Source organism: Peromyscus eremicus, chromosome 5 (genome assembly GCF_949786415.1).
Source record: "Peromyscus eremicus chromosome 5, PerEre_H2_v1, whole genome shotgun sequence".
NCBI lineage: Eukaryota > Metazoa > Chordata > Mammalia > Rodentia > Cricetidae > Peromyscus > Peromyscus eremicus.
The window spans coordinates 111,353,371-111,376,849 of NC_081420.1; positions in this window are offsets into that span (position 1 = coordinate 111,353,371).

A 23,479-nucleotide genomic window follows, 5' to 3' on the forward strand; every position below is an offset into this window, starting at 1 on the left:
AAGTCAATTTGACTGGATGAAATAGATAATCCCAGCAAAGAATAATATTTATTGTTGGAATGAAGATAACTGTCACAGAATAATGTCATGAGTGGGAATAGAACTGGTTGTTTCCAACTTTAGGGTCAGAATTTCACTGGTCACTATTGAGAAGTGATTTGTTCTACCCATTCCCACATAAAACTTTAGATGTACCCAAAATATATTTTGTAGAAATAATTGACAATGACAATTGAAACCATTTACTGAGTATCTTCTTTTAAACATGTTACACACATATTTAATAATAGCATTGGCAATAGCTTACAGTGTTCAGTGAGTGTATGGGATTCCTCTTTGACCAAGAACTCAAAAAGATATAACCCATTTCTGTCACTAGCTGTTTTATTTGGTAGCATATGATGTCTAACATGGGTGCTTTCCTCCCTGTTATACTGTAACTCAATTTAAATTCCTTTTATATATGTATATAATTCATGAAGATTCTGTGGTAGTGGATTTCCATATGGCTTTTCAAAAAAACCATTATTATTAGTTATCCCTCCCCATAGTTCTTCCTCTATCTTGTTCTCCCATCCCTGGCCCTGTTTAACCCACCTGTTCCAATTTTCCCTTTGTCCCCTTTTAACACTATATTTTATATCCTCTTCCTTAGAAGATCCTCTCCTGCTGGGCAGTGGTGGTGCACGCCTTTAATCCCAGAACTTGGGAGGCAGAGGCAGGCGGATCTCTATGAGTTCAAGGCCTGGGCTACAGAGCGAGATCCAGGAAAGGCACCAAAGCTACACAGAGAAACCCCATCTAGAAAAAAAAAATCCTCTCCCATTCCCCCATTGTCCCTTATTAGCTGCCTAACTCTGACAGTATTTTAAGTGAAACATACAACACCCCTCACCTCAAGGCTCAAGGACATATGCAATCGAGTGGGCAGAAAGATTGCAAGAGCTGGAGAGGATGGATTATTTTAAGAAAACAGTATTTTCCAGACAGACACAGTAGAACATGTCCATATATGAAATCACAGAGACTGTAGCAACATGCACAAGCCCTGCTCAGGATCAAACCAGACAAAATCCCAGCACGGAGTAGAGGAAGTGGTCACAAGGTCCTGCCCCAGCCAAGAAGACAATCACAAATGATACCTGTTAGGAGGAGGAAAAGTCAGTTTTCTTTAATGGAATGGCACTGGGCCTCTATCAACTATACTCTCGGGCAGCATAGGCCCCATTCTCAGAAAGAGCTCACACAAATCGAATGATAAGTAATTTCTTTTTCTTTTGTTTGTTGTTTGTTTTAAGGGGAAAAAGAACATGAAGTTGGGTGGGTATGGATGGGTAGGATCTAGGAGGAGTTGGGGGACAGGAAATAAAAATATACTGTATGAAATTCTCAAAGAATAAAAAAAGTATTTAATCACTACGTTATACATACATGAATAAAAATTTGAAACAGAAGGTAGGCTTTAGGAAGCAGCATAAAACGTTACATATTCAGTTCTTTTCCCAATTCACTGTCTGAACATACGTATTTATTAGATGAATATATTTTAATAAAAACTTACTTCTTCTGGTGATTATTTTCAACATTTATTTTAACTCCCACGTTAGATACTTTCAGCAGGTAAAGGGTAGTGTCTTTTTCTGATATGATGGTAGAATTACATGCTCTATGTTCTGGCCTTTGTGTTTATTCTTCAGCTGCTTTTAAACATAGCTTCAAAACACATTACCAATAAATTGACAGTTAACAGCTCCCAAATATAAAACTACAAATTTGAAAGTTGCCTCCATGTTCAAGATAGATTCCTTTAAAAAATGTTTCATAGAGAACACATTGTTTTGTTTTGTTTTGTGTGTGATCTTTGTTTTGGAATTTTTAAATCTTATATAATTGCGTTGGTTTGTTTATGTTCTCTTTTTTTATGAGAGGTGTGGGGAGAAAGATGGAAGGAGGGAGGGAGAAGAAAGAGAGAGAGAGAGAGAGAGAGAGAGAGAGAGAGAGAGAGAGAGAGAAAATGAATTGAAGTTGGATGGGTAGGCAGGTGGAGAAGATCTGAGAAGATTTGGGGGAAGGGAAAGAATATGATTAAAATACATTGTCTAAAAAAATAATAGAAAAAAGAGATAAGATAGTTCTTAGTGTACAAAAACTGTAATTATTGGCAAAAGCACATAGTCAATCTAGATTATTTTGTGTAAAATTTAAAAATTTCACACTATAGTTTTTAATTTTTACATTCTATAGCTATATACAACAACCTATAAATAAATATACACTCAGCAAAAGGATTTAGCTTTAAGGGGAATATTTTAGAAAGAGTGGACTTGAACTGTGCTATGTTTCAGCCTTCTCCTCAACATGCTTTTTCACACAGAGCATTTGTATTCCTTTTTCAACTGACCCACGAAATGTGAACAGTTGTGAAAATTATTTATTGAACAGTTCCTGTATCTTGTAGGTTTTTCTAGGCATAAGGATGTAGCTGTAAAGAAAATACTCTGACTTGCTGAAGTTAAGATTCAACATTCAATGACTTGATGGAGTTACTGCTGAAAAAATACACAAATATGTTTTAGAATCTTCCTTTCTTCAAATATTTCATCCAGTTTGAGACCTGACATCTATAATTGCTTCCTACAGTGAAAGCATTAAATCTTTCTGGATTAGAAAGGCTCTGGATCAATCTTCTCCATTTAGGTAAACATCAACACATAAGAAATAAATTACTATGTAAAGTACATGTTAGAGTATTTGAAAAAAGTGAAAACTAAAAAAAAAAAAAATCTAGAGGCGAGCATGGTGGCACACATCTGCAATTCTAATATTTGGGAGGAAAAGGACAAGGGAGCCACGAGTTCAAAGCCAGCTTCAGCTACATAGTGAGACCTTGTCTTAAAATTTCAAATGAAGATTCTGTAGGAATAAAATTTGTTTTATTTATTATTGTTTGCATGCAGGTAAGAAAGTATCAAAAATAGGGAAAACTAGTATAATAACAAAAGTAGATTTTCTTTTTTTAAATTTTATTTTCAGGAGTGTTGCCAGCATGTATGCATGTGTAGCTTATCTGTGTAGTGACCACAGCAGCCGAAAGAGGGCATTGGATTCACTGCAACAGGAATTGTAGAGAATTTTCAGCTGGCATGTGGGTGCTGGGAAGCAAAGTGGAGTCCTCTGCAGGAGCAGCAAGTGCTCTTAACCACTGAGCCCTGTCTTCAGCTCCTGCTGTTTTGTTTTTGAGACAAAGTCTTACTCTATAGCAGAGGCCAGTCTCAAGCTCACTGCATAGCTCGGGCTGACTCTATACTTGCTAGAATCCTTCTGCCTCAGTCTCCTGGAATGCTGGAATTACAGACCTGTGCAACCATATCTGTCAAGACTACGTTAGATAACTGAGATACATGAGTTTATGGGAATTGAGAAAATAGATCGATTTTAACACATAGAATGGCCTCAAGGATGTAAAAAAATGGTCGTAGGTTGTTTTGAGACCATCTACTTAATAGATATGGCACAGATCCTGCAATTTGGATATTCCCACAAGCCCCATTAGGGTCTGATGTTAGTGGTTTGGGACTCCTCAAGGCAGGATACCTTTAGGAAGAAAGGCTTTCTCCTCTCTGCTCTATTTAAAAAGAATGATTGTGGAGACCGTGTAATTTGCAAATGCAAGCCAGTGCATTTGCCAGCTCCTTGGGCACCTAGGCTGGGTTTGTGCCAGTCTTTGTTAAGTGAGTCCAGTGGTGTTCTCACACTATTGTTGTCTGTTTCAGTGGGTAGCTAGCTGTGCGATCTGGTAGAAACTAAGGACTGAGAAATTCTTGTTCTCTTATGACCCTGCAAACGTGAGCTTGGGGTCAGAGTAGTCCAGTTTGTTTTCTAGACTGGACTTTCTTTCCTTATGGAAAGGAATGCCTCATTTGTATAGAGGTCTAGAGGGGAAAAAGTGGCATTCCTGAGTCCTCCACTACAAACCACGAAATGCACAAATACAAGGCGTGATGTGAGGCAGCAGCTCTCTGAGCTCTTCTATAAGATACTATTAAAAGAACAGAGTAAGAACCACTTGCAGAGCCAATGAGCCTAATTTCTCACATGCGCTGAAGCATTTGCAATTGTGTCATTACCAGTGTGGATCTGTTGTTCTCACACTGATGTATTTCCACAATATCTAGATATGTCAGGATAGCGAATTTGGGGAACAGAGCTTGTGGAATGAAGAAAATGTAGTACTATTAGTTTTTCCGAAATGGTAAGTGCAAATACTTCATTTACTCTCCATCCTCTTTTCAGCTTGCATTTAATATCAGAGAAGCATCCCATCAGAGCTTAAGATCCATATTGGTGATTGCATAGTTACATTGCGTGCTCTGCTGTTTCTTGATTATAATTGAGTCACTTACACAAATCCGAGGAAAGGCAGGAAATCAACCATTTGCGATGAATAATTCCTGCAAATTGGATGCAAGACTACATTTTATAAATGCAGATTAGGTAATAGTTCAGATTCTTGCAAAGAACCCTACAGGTAGATATAGTACACGTTGTCACGTGGACTCATCTGTTAACATGCTTTTAAGATCTTGCTTGTCCCAGTTTATCCAGCACAATTGTACTTGGCATCTGTTGTCCTAGTTAATAATATTTGTCTTAGACAAAAAACATCTTGGTTTGGAAGAAAAAACAGTATGGGCAGCTCTGACAAAACACACACAACATATGTAGCTATCTGGGGTAAAATAGCTTTTCAGAAATCATAGAAATTTCCAAGTCAGACAGTCCTGCTCTAAAATCCCAGCTCTGCCATTCATTAATTATAAAACTCACTGAAGATTTTTTTCATATAATATAGTTATGTGTCTTCATTAGTAGAATGTAAAAGGCTAGTTCTGACTTACATATTAAGATTATTATAAATACTGGAGTCTGGAGAGACGGCTGAATGGATAAAAGCACTAGCTCATTTTCTAGAGGACCTAAGTTTGATTGCCAGCACACACACAGGCGACTCACAGTCATATGTAATTCCAGTCTCAGGGGATCCAATGCCCTTAATGGTACTCACAACCATCTGTAACTCAAGTGTCAGGGTATCTGGTATCCATTTTGGCCACTACAGGCACCAGGCATGCACATGCTGGACAGACATACATGCAGGCAAAACATCCATAAATATGAAAACACTTAAAATTAGAAAATATTACTATGAATATTGATTCACTACTTCACACACAATACAGCGAACATTACATGTACAGTATTTTTTTAACAAAAGTGTTTGTAAAATAAAGAATTATCTTATCCTGGCATTTGCCTTTAGAAAATTACTTATGTTTTACTTTATTTACTATTTTTATTCAAAAGATTTACATACAATATTTTGATCATATTTTTCCTCCCAACCTCGCTACTCAACCAACTTCATGTTTTTTCTCTTTCTCTAAAAACAAACAAACAAACAAACAAGCCAAACAAACAAACACCTCAATGGGATAAATACCAAAACTAACAAATGCACACACAAAAATTATGGCATCCAGTTTGTGCTGTTACTTACTCCTGGACATGAGTGTTGCCCTGGAGTATGCTTCATATACCCAGGGACAATTCACTTGAGAACACTTATTTTTCCTTACCCAGCAAGTATCAGTTTCATATAGCTTCTTGGTTAGGAGTGGGATTTTGTGGAATGTCTTTATCAAATCCACCCCCGGCAAGGCTCAGGTATCTCGTAGGGAAGAGGATACAGCAAGATTGTTAAGAGCCAGAGGTGGTGGATGGCTCCAAGGAAACAATGTCTTCCAGACACAACAGGACTGACACACATTTGAAATGAGCATAAACTGAACCCTGCCCCCCCCCACAACATCAATGCTGTAATTCTAGCTAGTTGTGTGTAGGAATGTGTACAAATATAAATTCAAATCTTAATCATTTTAGCCAACATACAAAGGGATTTATTTTCTTGATAAATTTTTTCTGCTAATGCCTCATAGTTACAGATTTGATTCATCTCTGTCTCTCTGTCTCACACATAATTCTTAAAGAAGGCAAATCATAGATTTTTTTTTCTACCACCCCCCACCACCACCACCCCCCCCGCCCCATGTCAGACATGGATGGATTATGAATTGTTGTGATTAGAAATGTCCCTGACCCTCTATAACAGTTTGAGCTTCTGTGCCTCATCCCATGACAGCAGGATGTGTGTTTTGGGGGCTTTAATTTTCCCTTTTAATCTCAGCCCCTTCAAAGAAGAATTTGTAGAGATTTATTGAGTTTCAGACCAAGATCCATTGGCCCGTTGATATTCCACTCTGCTCCTTAACTCTTCCCTGCGTTTCTTCTACGGGGTCCACAGTTCATTCCTGGTTTTTGGTGTAATTCCACCTCTCAATTATTTTCCATAATGCTAATCAATGTGTTTAAGGTTGTTTCCATTCTGAAGATCCATTGATGCAATTAAATATCTAATACACGTGCTGCTGTTTCTTTCTTCTCTTTTCTTTCTTTCTTGTTGTTGGTGATGGTTTTAAGGATTCAACACAGGTCCTAGCACACACTGAACTAGGATTCTCCTCTCAAGCTATAGCCCTAGACCTCCATTTACTTTTGATATCAAGACAACATCATTCTAAGAAGACATGACTTCTCTTGAACTCATGCTTTATCCCAAAGCAGTCTGAACTTATGATTCCCTTTGCCTCAGTGTCCTGTGTACCAGACATAAAGATCTGTGACACAGGCTTAGCTTTGGCCTCTTAAACATAGATTTTTCTTTTTGTTTTTGGTTTTTCAAGACAGGGTTTCTTTGCGTAGCTCTCGCTGTCCTGGAACTCACTCTGTAGACCAGGCTAGTCTTGAACTCACAGAGATCCACCTGCCTCTGCTTCCCTAGTGCTGGCATTAAAGGCACATGCCACCATGACCTGGCAGATATAGATTTTTTTTTTCATGTGAAGATATAATAGACATTTTTATAGTGTCCTAGAAATGCTTTATCTAAATAAAGTGCAAAAAATTTCTGGAGTATGAATCTTTTATAATTTTGCTAGTTATATAACGTATTTCCTCCAACTTACATCATGTACTATAATTTTCTAGACTGATAAATTTTGGATGTAAATATTTAGATATTGCCCATTTTCTCTTAGAGTAATCCATTTACCCTGCAGCATCAGGAAAGAAACCTAAGGAAAGAAGAACAGAGTCATAGAGACAAAGCCCCAACACTGAACATGAAAAGCTCCAGAAAATTAAGGAAATGGGAGAATAATCCAACCATGCAATTGTTGGTAATAAAAGATTGACAATGCAATGGCTATTTATTTTCCAAAAAAGTGCATTGATTACAATGTCACACTACAGAGCTAAACTTCCAAATAGATTTAAGACTCTTACCCACCTCTATTTTCCAATTTCTTTCTCTGTTTTTATTCTTATTCACATAGACAACTTACAACAGGATAGAAAGGGACTGCTCACATGCTTCTCTAGTTCCTTATCTCCTTCAGAGTAGAGATACAGTCCTTTCTATATGATAGGAACCCAAGGAAGATAATCAGGTTTGACAAATAAAACATCAGAATGTATAATTAGAAGACACAGAACACTTATGCTGAACATTAGCAAACTTTGTTCTTCTTCAGGTCCGTGTTACCCAGTGAGGTTGCATTGCTGCTGTGAGGCTGGCGTTCTGACGACACATCTACACTGAAGGACTCGCTCGAATTCTATCACAACAGAGTGTCTCCTGACTAGAACAACAAACAATGCTTATCACTGTGTGAAAGGTAGTTTCATAATTTACTGGAATATCCCTCTCCATTCGTATGTGAAAATCTCACCAACTAAAGGATTTCTTTCCTTACAGCTTTGCATGTAACACACTGAGAATATTGATTTCCATAGAAAGAAACCCAGTAACTCCTTAGTGAACATGTGTTTTTTTGAGATGCTCAGACAAGAGCAGTGGAAGTGTTAAAAGTCTCTGTCCACTGTCCAAGGTTACACTGCTAGGACAAATGCAGATCAGAAATCATGAATGCCATCTGCTCACCAATTTCCCGGTGCTGCCAGGTTTTAATGGGAAATAGAGGGTTATCCCCTTCCTTGTCTAGATCTCTGTTTTTGTCAAATGTGTTACAAATTCTAGAATGAAGAAAAGTGAGAGGGATAAGGGACAAAACATCACATTCCTAGGATACAGAACTCATGGGCTCCATCTTCTACCTTAATGCGTTGAACATAATGTACTTTGCTTTGTATTCTTCAGTGATCTTATAATGAAAATTGATTAGAAATCAAAGAAGCAGTGGTGATGGGTACTGTGTTTAGAGTAACTCTCTAAAATCCAATCATAATGATTCACATTGTCTAACCCAATAAACATTCTCATTCATATTGCACCACCCCTCCACCTGCTGGAAACTCATCAGAATAAGAATGTGGAAAAAATGAGGAAATAATCAGTATAATTCCATAATCATAATTAATGCTGATAAGCCAAATGCTAAAGCAATGGCATTTGGGAAAAAATTCAATACAAAAGTAGAAACTAAATTTTCCATTCCAAATGCAGAAATGACTCACTTTCATATTTCTGTGACTTTTTAATCTATAAAATAGACTATTATTTATATTCCCTTAACTCTGCATGACGCCCCAAAAGGAACTTAATGGTTATGTACTTCTAACCAGAGATAACCAGAAGGTATCCCTGACAGAGAAGATATCTGCAGTTCCCCTTGATTGTATGAATGTTGTTACATTTTGGATTCTCTTTTATTAACCTTTTTGAACAGCAATGGTGTAAGAAACAACTACCAAAAAAAAAGTCATAGTTTTTCATTTAACTGGAAAACTTACTGAGTGGGAGATTCTCATAGTAACTGAAGGACCATTGGGCAATGGTTTTAGTAGTATTTCTCCCTCTCAAAACTTGTATTTGAATTCATCTGCATTGGGAGGTAGAATGTGTTTAGAGTCAATGCTTTAGTGCTGTGGTTAACATTATATTGAATCATCAGAGTAGAGCTTCTAGAATGAAGAAAAGTGAGAGGGATAAGGAGATATATAGAAGCCCCATGTGTCTTTTACCATGTAGTTTACCAGGCTACCCTGGGAGTCTAGCATCAAGAAAGCTATCATCACATATGACTTTTGCCATCAGATCAGAAACATGAGGCAAAATAAAGCCCTTTATTTTATAAGGTCTTCTGACTATGGTGCTGTGTTATTAGATAGTCACGACACCAACAACAAAAACAAGACAGTGTGTGGTGATGGCTGTAATCTTTTTCTAATTACAGCTTTTTTTGTTGGAGAACTGCAAAGAAAACAAGACACTACACAAAGTAAACTCTCTAGGAGCTAAAAGCAAATGTGTTACAAATTCAACTAAATCACATATCAAAATGGAAAAATATGTGCTTTTTATGGAAAGGGATAATCATTCCCTTTTATGCACACAGTCAGACTTTAGAATTTATATGTTTTATATCTATGGCTTCAGCTAACTATTGATTAAAAACAGTGAATTTAGGAGAAAAAAACAACATCTGTGCTGAATAAGTAAAATCAAGTTTCTTTTTATTTTTCTAACTACTGCAGCATAAAAACTCATGATATAGATTCCATTACACATTGTAAGGAACCCAGAGAAAAGTTAAAACCTTAAAGGAAAATGTATGTAGGTGACATACAAATATTCCAGCACTCTATGTAAGGTAGTATAGTTTTTGTAGCTTTAAAGATCCACAGAGGGTCAAAATCCCCTGCTAAGTGATAACCATGCATGCATGGCTATGTGTATGAGCATGTGTATGTGTACACTCATGATTGAGTATATCCAAGAAGCTATGCCTAGTTGAAATAAGATTGATGGGAGAATCAAGTGGCTTTATCTGTGCAACAATACTCTCTTGTAAATGTTGTTGCTAACCCTCTAGTGTCATTTTGCACGTTTGCATATCGCATGATTATTTTAAGTACTATGAAGTGCAATCTATACATATCATTTTACATTAATTTTTGATATATGTGTCATACACCATAGTTAACATGGTAGCAACACTTATATCCAGTCATAATAGTAAACTTGTAAAGGATAGTGTGTTCAGATAACTGTCCCAGTACACTAGTTTTTTTTGAGGACTCATTGTCTTCTTATGTGAGTTCTCAGTGGGTTCTACACCATACTCAGACTCAGTCCTGGGCTTCGCTTATCTGGACTGCCCAAGATCCCACTCTTCTCCTCTTTGACAGCAACACGCTTTTGTTTCTGCAAATTAGTGAGAATATATGGTATTTGTCCTTCTATGAACTGGTTTATTTCACTTAATGTCCCAACCATGTTGTTGCGAAGGACAGAATAACATCTTTTATGGCTAAATAGCATTCAGTTGTCTCTATGCTCCCATCACTGATGGACACCAAGCTGGTGTCATGCTGCAATAAATGTGAGAGTGCAGTCATCTTGGATATCATGACTCCACTTCCTTTCATCTATGTTCACCCATGTGACAGATGGCTGACAAGGCACTTCTCATTTCAGTTCTGAAGGAAATGCTCACCATTTTTCTATTGTGGCTATGTTATTTTCATTCCCACCACTTATCAGAATTTCCATTTCTCCACACTTTCACCGGTCTTTGTTACTTTTTTTGTCTTTTTAAAAAAATTTATTCAAACTGGGTTTTTTGTTGTTGTTGTTGTTTCTTTGTCTTTGAGACATAGTTTCTCTGTGCAGCTTTAGAGGCTGTCCTGGAACTCGCTCTGTAGACCAGGATGGCACAATCTCATAGAAATTCGCTTGCCTCTGCCTCCTGAGTGCTGAGATTGAAGGCATGTGCCGCCACCATCACCACCCAGCCAAACTGTTTTTAATTTGCATTTCTTTGATATTAGTTAACCTGAGCATTTTAATACACCCATAATCCGTTACAGGTCTTCTTTTAGGAATATCTGTTCAGATTATTTATTAATCTACAATTGAATTTTTACTACTATATTGCTGTTGATTCCTTATATATTTTCAATATTAATCCCTGTCAAACCAGTGCTTTACAGATCTCATGGATGAAAAAATATAAATATAAGATCACATTATCACAGTGAACAACAAACCCAAAAGGATCATTGAAATAAATGCTTAGAAAATATTTAATAAAGTTGTGCCTGCCTTTGTGACAGAAACTCTCAACAACTTAAGTATAAAGAAACTTACTTTAACTCCAAAAAGGATATATATTCAGACCCATGCTGCCAGTATCACACTGATAAGCAAAAAAAAAGAACAAGTTTCCTCTAAGAGCTAGAATAAGACAAGGGTACTTGCTTCAGCCTTTTAAATTCAACACATTGAGAAGATTAGCAAAATCATTCAGGCAAGAGAAAGAAACACAAGAATCTTAAATCAGAAAGGAAGAAGTCAAATTATCCCTATTTGCAGATGACTTGACTTTCATATATAAAAAATACTAAAAGCTCTCACAAAGAACAATTACAGTCCAAGAGTAAATTTAGTGATGGACACAAGATCTGCAGGCATCACCAAAGTGTTTGCTGAACAGATAAATCAAAGGAACAGTGTCATTCACTATAGTAATAGTCATATGGAGGAATAAAATCTTAGCCAGAAAGATCTTTAAAATAAAAATTACTGAAAAGATATCCACATTGATGTTTGACCAGAACTAATATTGTAAAAACTCCCAAACATCCAAAAGTCACTCATGGATTCAGTGCAACCACTACCAAAGTGCTACTGATATTTTTCACAGAGACAGAAAAATAATAAAATTCATATGGGACCACAAAAGATAATGAGTAATCAAAACAATCCTGGGCACGAATAGGGAAGTGGGATATGTATAATATTCTAATTTTAAAAGTTCAACAAAACTGCAGTAAGGAAACAGCACTGCACTTACACACACACACACACACACACACACACACACACACACACACACACACGAGAATATGATAGACAAACCTGAAATTAACTCATGTATTAATAGATAACTGATGTCCAAAAGCCACCAAGGTCATGTGTTACAGAATGAACGATCTCTTCAGAAAATGTTACTTTGAAATGTTGATATGCAAATATAGAAGAATAAATCTTGATGAATATTTTTAGTGGATACAAAATAAAATCAACATTGAACAAAGATACACATGTAATATCTGGAAATATGAAATTACCCCTCCCCCAAAAAACATGTCATTCAAAATGTCTGTATTTATTCAATTTTTGTCAGCAGCAGAAAGCAAAAATGGAGAAGGTATTTCCACAAAACTATGAAGCTTCTACTCAGCAAGGAAAGAGTTGGAAGAGTGAAGATGCCTACTGACTGCAACATGGGGACATGTGGAATTTGAATCTAACTTGATAGGTCTTGGCACTAACAGAAGATTCCAGATATCTGAAAGCATGTGTTAATGAAGGACTGACTTAAAAACGTGAGAGAGGCCTCAACCCTACATAAAGAACTACAGGCAACCAGGAATACTGAGAACAAAAGAAATCACATTCCCCAGGGAAGAGCACACCAACTGGTTCTCCAGTACCAAATGGTCATCCCTGAAAACATGCATACATGTAACATTATACGGACTGAGCAGGTTATATTTAGAAACATATGTGTATATGCATATACATGTATGCTTGTAACAATAATGAATGAAAAAGAGGATTTAAAAGAGCAAAGAGGGTAATATTGGCAGGTTTGGAGGGTAGAAAAGGAAGAGAGAAATGATGTGATTATATTACAATCTCAAAAATAAAAGAAATAATTAAAAAAGACAAAATAAATAAAATGTAAGAGAAAAAAATTAAAACTTTGATTCTAAAACTGAAATTGAATTGGAGAATCTGAGTGAGAATCACAGTCATGCCATGTGGTTCAGACAGAAATAGCTTTTATACCTTTACTTAACCCGCAACAGAATGCTCTCTCTAAGATAAACAGGCAGTTTGATGTGTGTTCTGCTGTCATTGTTGGTCTCAATTCCAATGCTGAGGAATATATTATACAAATTATTGGTTCAGGTAATTGAGGCTAAGGGATGATATCACTGAGTTCGCACTGTGGTCCCTTCCACTACTGTCCCAGCTCTCTCCCAGTTATATACTAGTTCAGTTAACTATTTACTTTCCTGGAATTCTCTGCCCCAAGCAGAGGAGGAACAGGGGCCACATCACACTGATAGCTCTCCATGCTCTTGTCTTTCTATGAAATTTGACTCAGGGACCTAGGGACATCGCATAGGGCAGTGAGGTCAGGTGTATTGATTTCCATCTTCCTCCCTTTAAGATCATCTGAGGCTGGCTGAACTTTCAACCCACAATTACTGATTTCAATCTTGGTCAAATGTCCAGTGCGCTGAATTACCTGGAAAGGTCATGACAGTGCAGCTCTAATTCTGCAAGTCTAGACTTGAGCTGGAGTTCTTTTCTCTTGCATGTGGCTTCTGGGTAAAGTCAGTATTGCCATTCTGTAGAATGTCTTTTGACTAGCAAGACCTTATATTACTGTCTTCTTCTGATTTCCTCTTTTTGGCATTTTTTTCTGTCCCAAAGACTGTGACATTAAAACTGGTAATCATGTGTTCTGCCACATCTCTTGTACTTTCCTGTATCATACACAGGGATTTCGAACTGTTCCTTTTGAAAGAAAACTCCACTTTCCCCAAGTACCTGATTTGGACACTCTGATTTACTTGTAGGTGGCACATAGTAGGATTTTAATAAATAGTCATGATTTAATTTCTCCATTTTATAATTTGATTGTGGATATGGAAATTTCCCCCCTAAATTCTGCTGCACAACATGTTCGTGGAACAGTGTGTAGGTGTGCATGTATACATATATGCATAATTCTTTGAAAGATCAAATGACTTGGTATATAACAGTGAAAAGATTAGCAGAGATTTTAAAACCAAGTGAGTCCTCTTGTTTTCTTATGACATTCAATATAGTAGCACAGAAAAGTGATACGGGGGTGAAGGAGGCAGTTGCATAATTGAATTGCTTAATTTAGAAAGAACCTGACATTTTCCCTAGGCACAGGAAACAAACAGCGGCAAGTCACACCAGTTGGCATCAGACCAGCAATTTGGGAAACAATATGACATTCCAGAAAGTAGTCATTATAAAACTTCTGCACAATACTCAAAAATAGCAGAAATGCAGCATATGTGATCTAAGGGAAGTCCTTTTCCTTCAAAGTATATGTTTAATTAATGTTAACACTTACGGAATCTGAAAATACTAAACTTTTGAAAAAGCATATGCATGTACTAAGTAAACTTAGGTATTCAGATCAGTTTCATCTACTGCCACCGGCGACTTGGAAATGAGGAGAATTTATTTAGAATTCTTCCCTAAAACTTTATTGTATATGCATCATCTGGATGTGAGCTGCATTTCACATGGTTTTTCATGAGTTCAAATCTCATCGTTATCATAGAAGCACGAAGTGACTATAGGCAACCACAACTCCTTTGCAGAAAGTATTTTTTAAATGTAGCATATTGCAAGACACTTTTAACAATAAAGTGTAGGCTAAAACTGAGACATTTTGTCAATACATAATATGCATGAGATGTTATATGCATATTACAAGGAAATTATAGCAAAAATAACACACAAAGAAACTCTTTTGCTGATTTACATCTTGATTGTTACTGAATTCTGCTTCTTGGTTTGTTTCTTATAGAGAAGGTACAATAAGAAACAATCACAGAATGAGTGACATTTTACTGTTACCTTCAGATTTTATTTCATCCAATTTTTCTTACTAGACTTCATTTTATATATATATATATATATATATATATATATATATATATATATATATATATTTTTTTTACTACAAACCAATTTTACTTAAATCAGGATCACCCCAAAATATTTTGTTAGTCATTCATGATCTAAGGAAAACTCAAAAGTCTAGTTCCAGACACAAAGCCCATGAACTCTGTTTGTTAACCACAACTTTCTTGGATACTTGTAGCTATAACCTCTTGTCAAAGAAGTCTCTCCTTATAGCAAATAGAGCCCATCTCAGGAAATCAGAACTGGACACAATGCAGAGATCAACAGAATGTGAGGAACCCAGCTCCAACAGACACAAATACATCATAGCTCCTGTATCTATGTCCCAGGGAACTTTGCCTATGAGGGGACAGACAGATCGTAAGAACAAATACACCACAAAGTCTTCAGTGAAACATCTTTTCCTGGAAATGCTGCATGAACAATATCAATAGACATGCTAATGTGGAAGAGGGTACATTTCAGCAGGTCCCACTCCTGGACAAAGAACTACAGGAAGCTACAAAACTAATGGGAGAAGAATTATCCTCTTCTAGAGATGAGCCGCCTTATTGGATGTCCAAGACAAAGTGATCAGCCTGAAACCATATACACACAAACAACAAAAATAAACTCAGCATAAATATACATATATACAGTTATATATGTTTGTAACAAATGTATATGTGTGTGTGTGTGTGTGTGTGTGTGTGTGTGTGTGTGTGTGTAACAATGCTAGTCAAAGGGGAAAATGGCTATTAAGTTGAGAGCTGGGGGACACAGGAGGCCTTTAAGGAAGGGAAGCTAGAAGGGGTTGGGGAGAGAAAAGAAAAGAGGGAAGATGTTATAATTCTATAATTCTATTTCAATTAAAAACATAATTTTTAAAAAGCCATGAGACATTTGTTTTGTAATAAGTAAGGCAGTAGCAATTATATTATTATTATTATTACTATAATCCATACCCCTTTAAAGGTAAGCTATCAAGTCTGCTCTTTCTCCCTTCTTCATCTCAGCAAAGATCATTTTAGCCCCAGGATTGACCTTTTTTTTTGGATTCTGCAAATAATCTCAGTATATCCTCTCCTCAGGTGAGGCCTTTGCTCTTGTTGGCATCTGTGTAAGAGCATCCAGTGGCCTGACCTGTCATTCACTGAAACAGACATGGAGATTTGGTCCATTCTTCTGCTTGTCTCCCTTTCCCACAGTCTAGCAATGAGCATTCTTCCAAACAAAAATCTTGCCTTTCTCAATAGCACTCTTTTTAATTCTCCATCCACAGGACAACACTTGGGAAGTTACAACCTGCAGTTGGGTGGCCAGCTCTCTATAGCTTACTTTTTAAAAGATAGTTTCTACATATTCCTTTTCCACCGTGTGCTAACATTCTCTTCTGCTGCTAGCATTCCACAACAGAATGGCATTTTGAAATGAGTGTACCTGCACTGACTGGTAGATTCTTATCATCCAACGTTTATGGTTTACTTCATAGTTCCCTCCTGGAGCTGTACGTTTTATAAATTTTAACAAAAGTATAACAGCATATATGACCTTTTTTAAATTTTTTTGTCAACTTGACACAAACTAAGGTCATCTGGGAAGAGAGAACCTCACGGGAGAAATTGCCTCTGTTGAATAACTCTGTGGGCATGGCTGTGGGGTGTTCTCTTGATTAGTGTGGTTGATGTGGGAGGGCCCAGACCACTATAAGTGCTGTGACTCCTGGGCAGGAGGTTCTGGGCTATATTTAAAAGCAAGCTGACCAAGCCAGGAGGAACAAGCCTGTGAGCAGGGTTGGTGGATTTTAAGATTTTCTTTTTTTACTTTGTATTATGAACTTAGTGTGCCACAGTATTGCTTTTCTGGATGTATCATTTCTGGATTCTCATTGGTTAAGTAAATAATATCAAATTGTTTGGATGTACCAGTGTATATATTCACCTAGTGAAGGGCATGTAGCTTGCTTCCATGTTTGGCAATCACAAATAATGCTTCTGTAAACATTTTCATACAGGCTTTTCTGGGGGACATAATTTCAACTTGTTGAGATAAATGCTAAAAACTATAGGATCTTAATCACACAAAGTATGTTTAGTTTTGTGAGAAACTGGCAAACTGTCTTCTAAAGCTAATATATTAATTTCTCTTGCTCACATCCTCATCTGCATCCACTTGCATCAGGGTTTTGACTGTGGCCATCCTAATAGGGACATTATTCATAAGCAATGCATTATTGGATGATGATATAGAACATTGTCTCAATTAATTATTGTTCATTTATATAATTCGGTGTCTGTTTATGTTTTATTTATATTATTTTTTATTTGTTTTTTGAGCTTTCATTCTCTTTTTGAGAGAAGTTTATTATAAATTCTTTGATAAGGGATTGAGATAGAGGAAGGAAGAGGGTAGAGGGAAAGAGAGAGAGAAAGAGGGAGAGAGAGAGAGAGAGAGAGAGAGAGAGAGAGAGAGAGAGAAAGAGAGAGAAAGAGAGAGCCCAGAGTACCAGAAAAAGTATACATAGATTCTGGCCAGCATCCAAAAGCTAGAGACAGCAGATAAAATCAAAAACAAAAACTGCAAGAAATTATATTTCTGTGTCAGGACTCAGAAAGTTGGGCTGACCCAACAGTACCTTATGGTGGCTTATAGGGATGGTGCTAGGGGGCAGAAATTCAGGGAAGGATATGTAGATTATTCTATTAAAAGGGCTAATTATTCCTTCTATCTCTTTACCATGGCTTAAGAACCTAGTTTTCAACTGGTTTCTTTGCTTTTCTTTTGTTGAAAAGGACAACAACAATAACAAAACAAAAATAGCAGCAAGAAAAATAGAAGGTACCCAAGGCTCCTCCTCCTTTTCTCTATGTGAGTTTGTTAATATGAAATGTAGTATGTAGATATGGATGCTATTGGAAAAGCCATATGAGTTCACTGAAAAAAGTTGTACAAAATATTAGAAGTGCAAACTAGATATTGGTTCCTATAAAGAGAGACAGAGAGAGAGAGAGAGAGAGAGAGAGAGAGAGAGAGAGAGAGAGAGAGAGAGAGAGAGAGAGAAAGAAAGAGAGAGAGAAAGAAAGAGAGAGAGAAAGAGAGAGAGAATATTAATGAGATTTGAAAATGATGGAGGCAACCCCTTTTCTTTACCACTGTATGTTTGTGCTGTGCACTTCTGAATATGATAGTTACAGTAGCAAAGAAGGAAGTTTTAGCCAGTGAATCCTGAAATAGGTCTGAATAAATGATCCTATGTCATCAAGTCTGTTTTAGGTCCTGCTGCTTTTGAGTGTTCAACTTGTCCACATGAGAATCACACTGTGCTCCTGACAGCAGTTCCATCTTTTCAGTAGACACAGCAAGCCATATGGTGAGAAGACGATTCCATTGGATAGCTTCTTCATATCTCATCCAATCATGGTAGCACGTAGTCCTCACGTTTTTCTTTCTTGTCCCAAATGCATGCGTATGGAGAGATCACAGAGCATGTGATCTCCTAAACTGAGTGTGAATGCTTGACAGTGGTGGGTAAGAGACTTATGACATCTGGAACTTAGTTGCACAAAACGGAGAAAAGAGACACATCAGAGTGCAGTCAATCATTCTCTTAGAAACATCAGAGGCAGAAACGGTCAGTCATATCAGCACAAGAAATTCTGGACACTATTGTTTTTGTTTCAACTTGATTGATGACATGAATCTATATAGATGTTGAAACCTTTCCTGGGGGATAGCACATAACTGACTTAATGAAAGATTATCCTATGTGGTCGTTAATCTTGATTGTCAGCTTAGTTGGGGCTGGAATCAACAAGAAATATCCCTCTGGGTGGGTCTGTAAGGACATTTTCAACCAGGAACAGCTGAAAGGAAAAGACCCTTCCCTAGAGTGTATAGAACCTTCTCCTGTTGGGCCAGACATAAAGAGGTATGAGAGAAAGTCAGTGCTGCATGCTTGAGTGCCTTCATTTCTTGCTGGTGAGTGAATGGATCTTGTTGTAATTGCTGCTCCTCCTCCTCCTGCTGCTGCTCCTCCTCCTTCTCCTCTCCCTGCTCCTCAGTCTCCTGCTCCTCTTCCTACTCCTCCTTCTCCTGCCCCTCCTCCTCCTGCTCCTCCTTCTCCTCCTCCTGCTGATGTTCCTCCTGCTCCTCCTCCTGTTCTTCCTGCTCCTCCTGCTGTTGCTCCTCCTCTTCCTTCTGCTCCTCCTCCTGCTCCTCCTCTTCCTTCTCCTCCTCCTCCTGCTCCTCCTTTTCCTTCTCCTCCTCCTTCTCCACCTCCTGCTCCTCCTCTTCTTTCTCCTCCTCCTGCTGCTCCTCCTGCTCCTCCTGCTCTTCCTGCTTATAATCCCCCTACTCCTCCTGCTCCTGCTGCTCCTCCTCCTTCTCCTCCTCCTGCTCCTCCTCTTCCTACTGCTGCTTCTCCTCCTCCTCCTCTGCTGCTCCTCCTCCTCCTGCTGCTCCTCTTCCTCCTGCTGCAGCAGTATACTTTTCTGACATTAGACTCCAGCTTCCTCATGTTCCAACATTAACAGAAGGACTACTACTTTCCAGGAATCTTCTAGGTCTTTGACACCACACCGGGATTTCTGAGGTATCCAGTCTTGTGGACTGAGCAACTTCAGGGTTCTCAGTACCCCCCACCCCCAGTGTGCAAAAGTCTATTGTTGCAGGACTTAGATCCTAGAGGCTGCAAGTCCTTCTAGTAAATCCAACACACAAACACACACACACACACACACACACACACACACACACACACACACACAACATGGGTCCTTTTCTGGAGAACTGTTATCTTTCGGTTTGGCAGATGGGGAAGCTACTCAGGAGCACATGACAATGTAGCAGATGTCCCTGTTCTGACACCAAGTGGAGGTCTGTGAAAATAAGAGGAGAAGATTGAGTACCATTAATGAGGGCAAAGCTAGAATTTGCTGATTGATTCACATGTAAAATGGATTAAAGATTTATGTTTTGAAAGTCCAGGGAGCTTAGGCACTATTTGGTCTCCTGGGACAACAGGATAATTCTTTACTTGCCACAATGAAAGAAAAATGCAGATGGTTCTGACACCTGGTATTTAAAAGATCATTCTCTTATAATTACCATGCAATGGATATTCCTAAGTAATATTCTTGATAATTGCCACAGTATTGTTGCATTGGTTTTGAAATGCTGCTTCTGAGCTGCAGATATACCAAGCCACAGATTCAGCCGCTTTCTTTTTTTTTTTTATCCCCTTCTGGAAGTTAATAATGCTCCTGAGAAAGCAATTAAACTGAAAAAATAAAGCTTCATTTTGAAGAATAAGCAGCTTGCAACCTGGTTTAACGCTGAGACGGCACTAATAACACAGCACTTATGATCTAAGGGAGAAAATGAAAAGTCTTTATTATTTCCTGAAATGACGGGACAGCCAGGGCCTAAAGACACACTATCATCATTTATTGCATTAGATACCATGCATTTCGGTAAATGAAATGCTTGCTTCTGAGTGTTATGGCCTCCACTTTAGTGATCTGGCTAAGTAGTTAATTTGATCTCCGATATAAAGAGTGCTAATGTCACTTCTGGACTCTGAAGCTGCCTGGAAAGGTGAGAGAAAAAGAGAATTAAACAGAGCCATCGAGGCACTCTCTACTCAGAAATGTGTGTTAGGGCATGGACAATCATTTGACTCAACACAAAGGAAATAATCTTTTTGTTTTAAGATAGAGTTACTGTAAGAAACTCATTTTTCTTAATCCCAGCACTACTTTCCATAAGACTGGGCAACTGAAGAGCAAGTCATTTCCATTGGACTGTAAATTGCCTTCTATCTGAGGCTCTTGAACCTTGTTTAGCCTAGAGGATCTGGATCTACTCTTTGAGGGGACATACTGGATGAGGGAAAGCCTTTCAAAGACAGTCTTCAGGCCCCACTAATAAGCACATCTTTGTTCATTTTGGCCTTTGGATTGGAAACTGCTGTCCTAGAGAGAAAGCTCCATATTTAAAGCAAAAGCCATTCTAAACAAATAATTACCATCAGTAACCTGTTTCCAAGCCCTAGGTGTTGTGGCTCTGGGTGGTAACAAGAGGGCATCACTTTGCTTACTTCTGACACAGTAGATGTTTGGATTATATCCCCTGAATAAAAGGAGCACTTGTGTCCCTAAATAACACAGAGATGTTCATTCCATTTGTCATTGTATTGAGCCCAGATTAACAAACAACAACAACAACAAATGGAACATTTATTTTCTCTCTAAAAAAAGACCCTGGGTATCCTTACTGGAGAGGAAAGATCAATCCTTTGTTCTACTTATGCTTCATTTCCCCTGCAGCTTCAAGGAAGTCACACTTCTTTCTTGGTCCTTGGTGTATTTTGTGTGCTTTTTAAAAGCCCTCTCCTCTTCCCATAAAGAGTTTTAGAAAAATGCAAATTTTTTAATCAAAAAAATTTATTTCTTGAAGATCAAGTTACAGTTTGGGTTTTAGTTTTTCTTGTAAAGTGGGTGTGGTCTTGGCTTTTGATTTCCTGAGAACCTTTACCTATTACATCCTTCAAATTTAAAATTATTTCTCTTAATTTTGAGATTATAATGTAATTAAATCATTTTACCTTTCCCTTTCCTCCCACCCCCAACTCTCCTATACACCTTTATTTCTCACATAGCCTGCTCAGTCTGTATAATGATACTTGTATGTATATAGCAGGGTCCTTTGCTGTTGTTCCCTTTGGGGGCAGGGGCCAAGTAGGCACAGAGTCAAACCACACTGACTCAGGAAGAATGTCAAAACAAGTTCAGTTTATTCAGGAAGAGGCAAGTCTTATATACCCTCCACCCGACCCTGTGGGGGAGGTCTGATGAATATGCATCTGCTGGTGTGACATGGCTGCCTCTCATTGGTCCAGGTCATCTCCAGATCATGTTTCAGCTGCTGTTGATAAGACCATCAGGCAGACCTAGGTTGGCTCTCAGAAAGTATCTTTTTTACTTGTTTGGGCCGGATGGCCCACAAGCCTGTTAGAGATGAGTCATCCCATATATGTATCTTTTCAGAGCTGACCTTTTGGCCTTGGACAACCAGCTGGTGTGCTCTTCCCAGTTCCAGAATTCCTAGGTTACACACACACACACACACACACACACACACACACACGCACGCACGCACGCACGCACGCACGCACGCACGCACACACACACACACACACACAAATGTAAGGAACATTGCACTTCTATTTTTCAGAGAGATTGAAAGTGCTGAAAGATCGAATGTGGGGACACTTGAAAGACTTAAATAGAAGGAAACTTTCAGTGCATAATGAGTGAGGAATGGACTGGTCTATAGGTGCCATTGTACAACTGCCTTCTGCTTTCTAGTCAGCCTAACGTAGTTCACATACTTTCAATCAGTGCTTCTCAACCTTCCTAAAGCTGAGACTCTTCAATACAGTTCTTCATGTGGTGGTGACCCCAACCATAAAATGATTTTTGTTGCTACTTCATAGTAGCAACTTATGAACTTCATAATTTTACTACTATTATGAATCATAATATATAAATGTGTGTGTATGTGTGTGTGTGTGTGTGTGTGTGTGTGTTTTCTAATGGCCTAAGGCAACCACTGTAAAAGTGTCCTTCAATCTCCAAGAGGGTTGGCAACCACAGGATAGGAACCACTGTATCCTATCAACACAAATCAGAACCTATTTTTAAACAGAGTATACACAAATACGGAGGGGAGAATCTTTTGTTTTAACAGAGGTGGGAAATGATTTTGGAGAACTAAATGGAAAAATAATATTTTATAACTGCATGTATTTAAGTAAAAATATCTATACATAGATAAGCAATGCATAATTATTCTAATATTTTACTATCATTAAATATAAAAAATCATCACAAATGCCAGCTGGTAGAGTTGTGATTAAATGAGTTCTTATATATATGTATGCAATAGTTTAGAGCTGAAATGTCTCCCAAAGTCCATGTATTAAAGGTTTGGTCCCCAGATTACAGCTGTGTAGGGAGGCAGTCCACCTCTTGGGAGGGTGGCCCCACTTGGAGATGTTAAATCACATTGGCATGCTATCAGGTCTCAGACCATTTTTTTTTTCTCTCTTTATCCAACACTCTTTTTCCTGCCATCAATGAAGAGGCATTGCTCCTTTATGAATCCCCACCACAATCTGTGATAGGCTGACCTTACAGTCCACAAACCAATAGGCAAACTATCTGTAGACTAAAACCTCTGAAAAAGCAGGCTTTCTGACTTCTCTTTCGAGTTGTCTCTGATAATTTGTCACAGTGATGGAAACCTAATATACACAACCCACATTATGGCATTTTACACACACTACATTATCTGTATGTAAACTGAATCAAAAGACTTTTGAAATATGTATGAATGAATAATCATAAAGGAAATAACTGTTGCTTCACATCAGAGAGCAAAGATTTCTACAAATACCTTTAATTGTTCTACGGGCATTTATTTCCACTTTATTGACCAATGTGAAAGAAGAAGAAGAAAAAAAAACAAGCAAGCAAGCAAGCAAAATCTTTGAGAAGTAGAAAGAGTAAACATTTCATGTCACTTCGTCCTAGATGGTCATGATTTTAAAACATTTCTTTAGCAGAGGCCAAATTCAGTCTCATAAATGTCCTT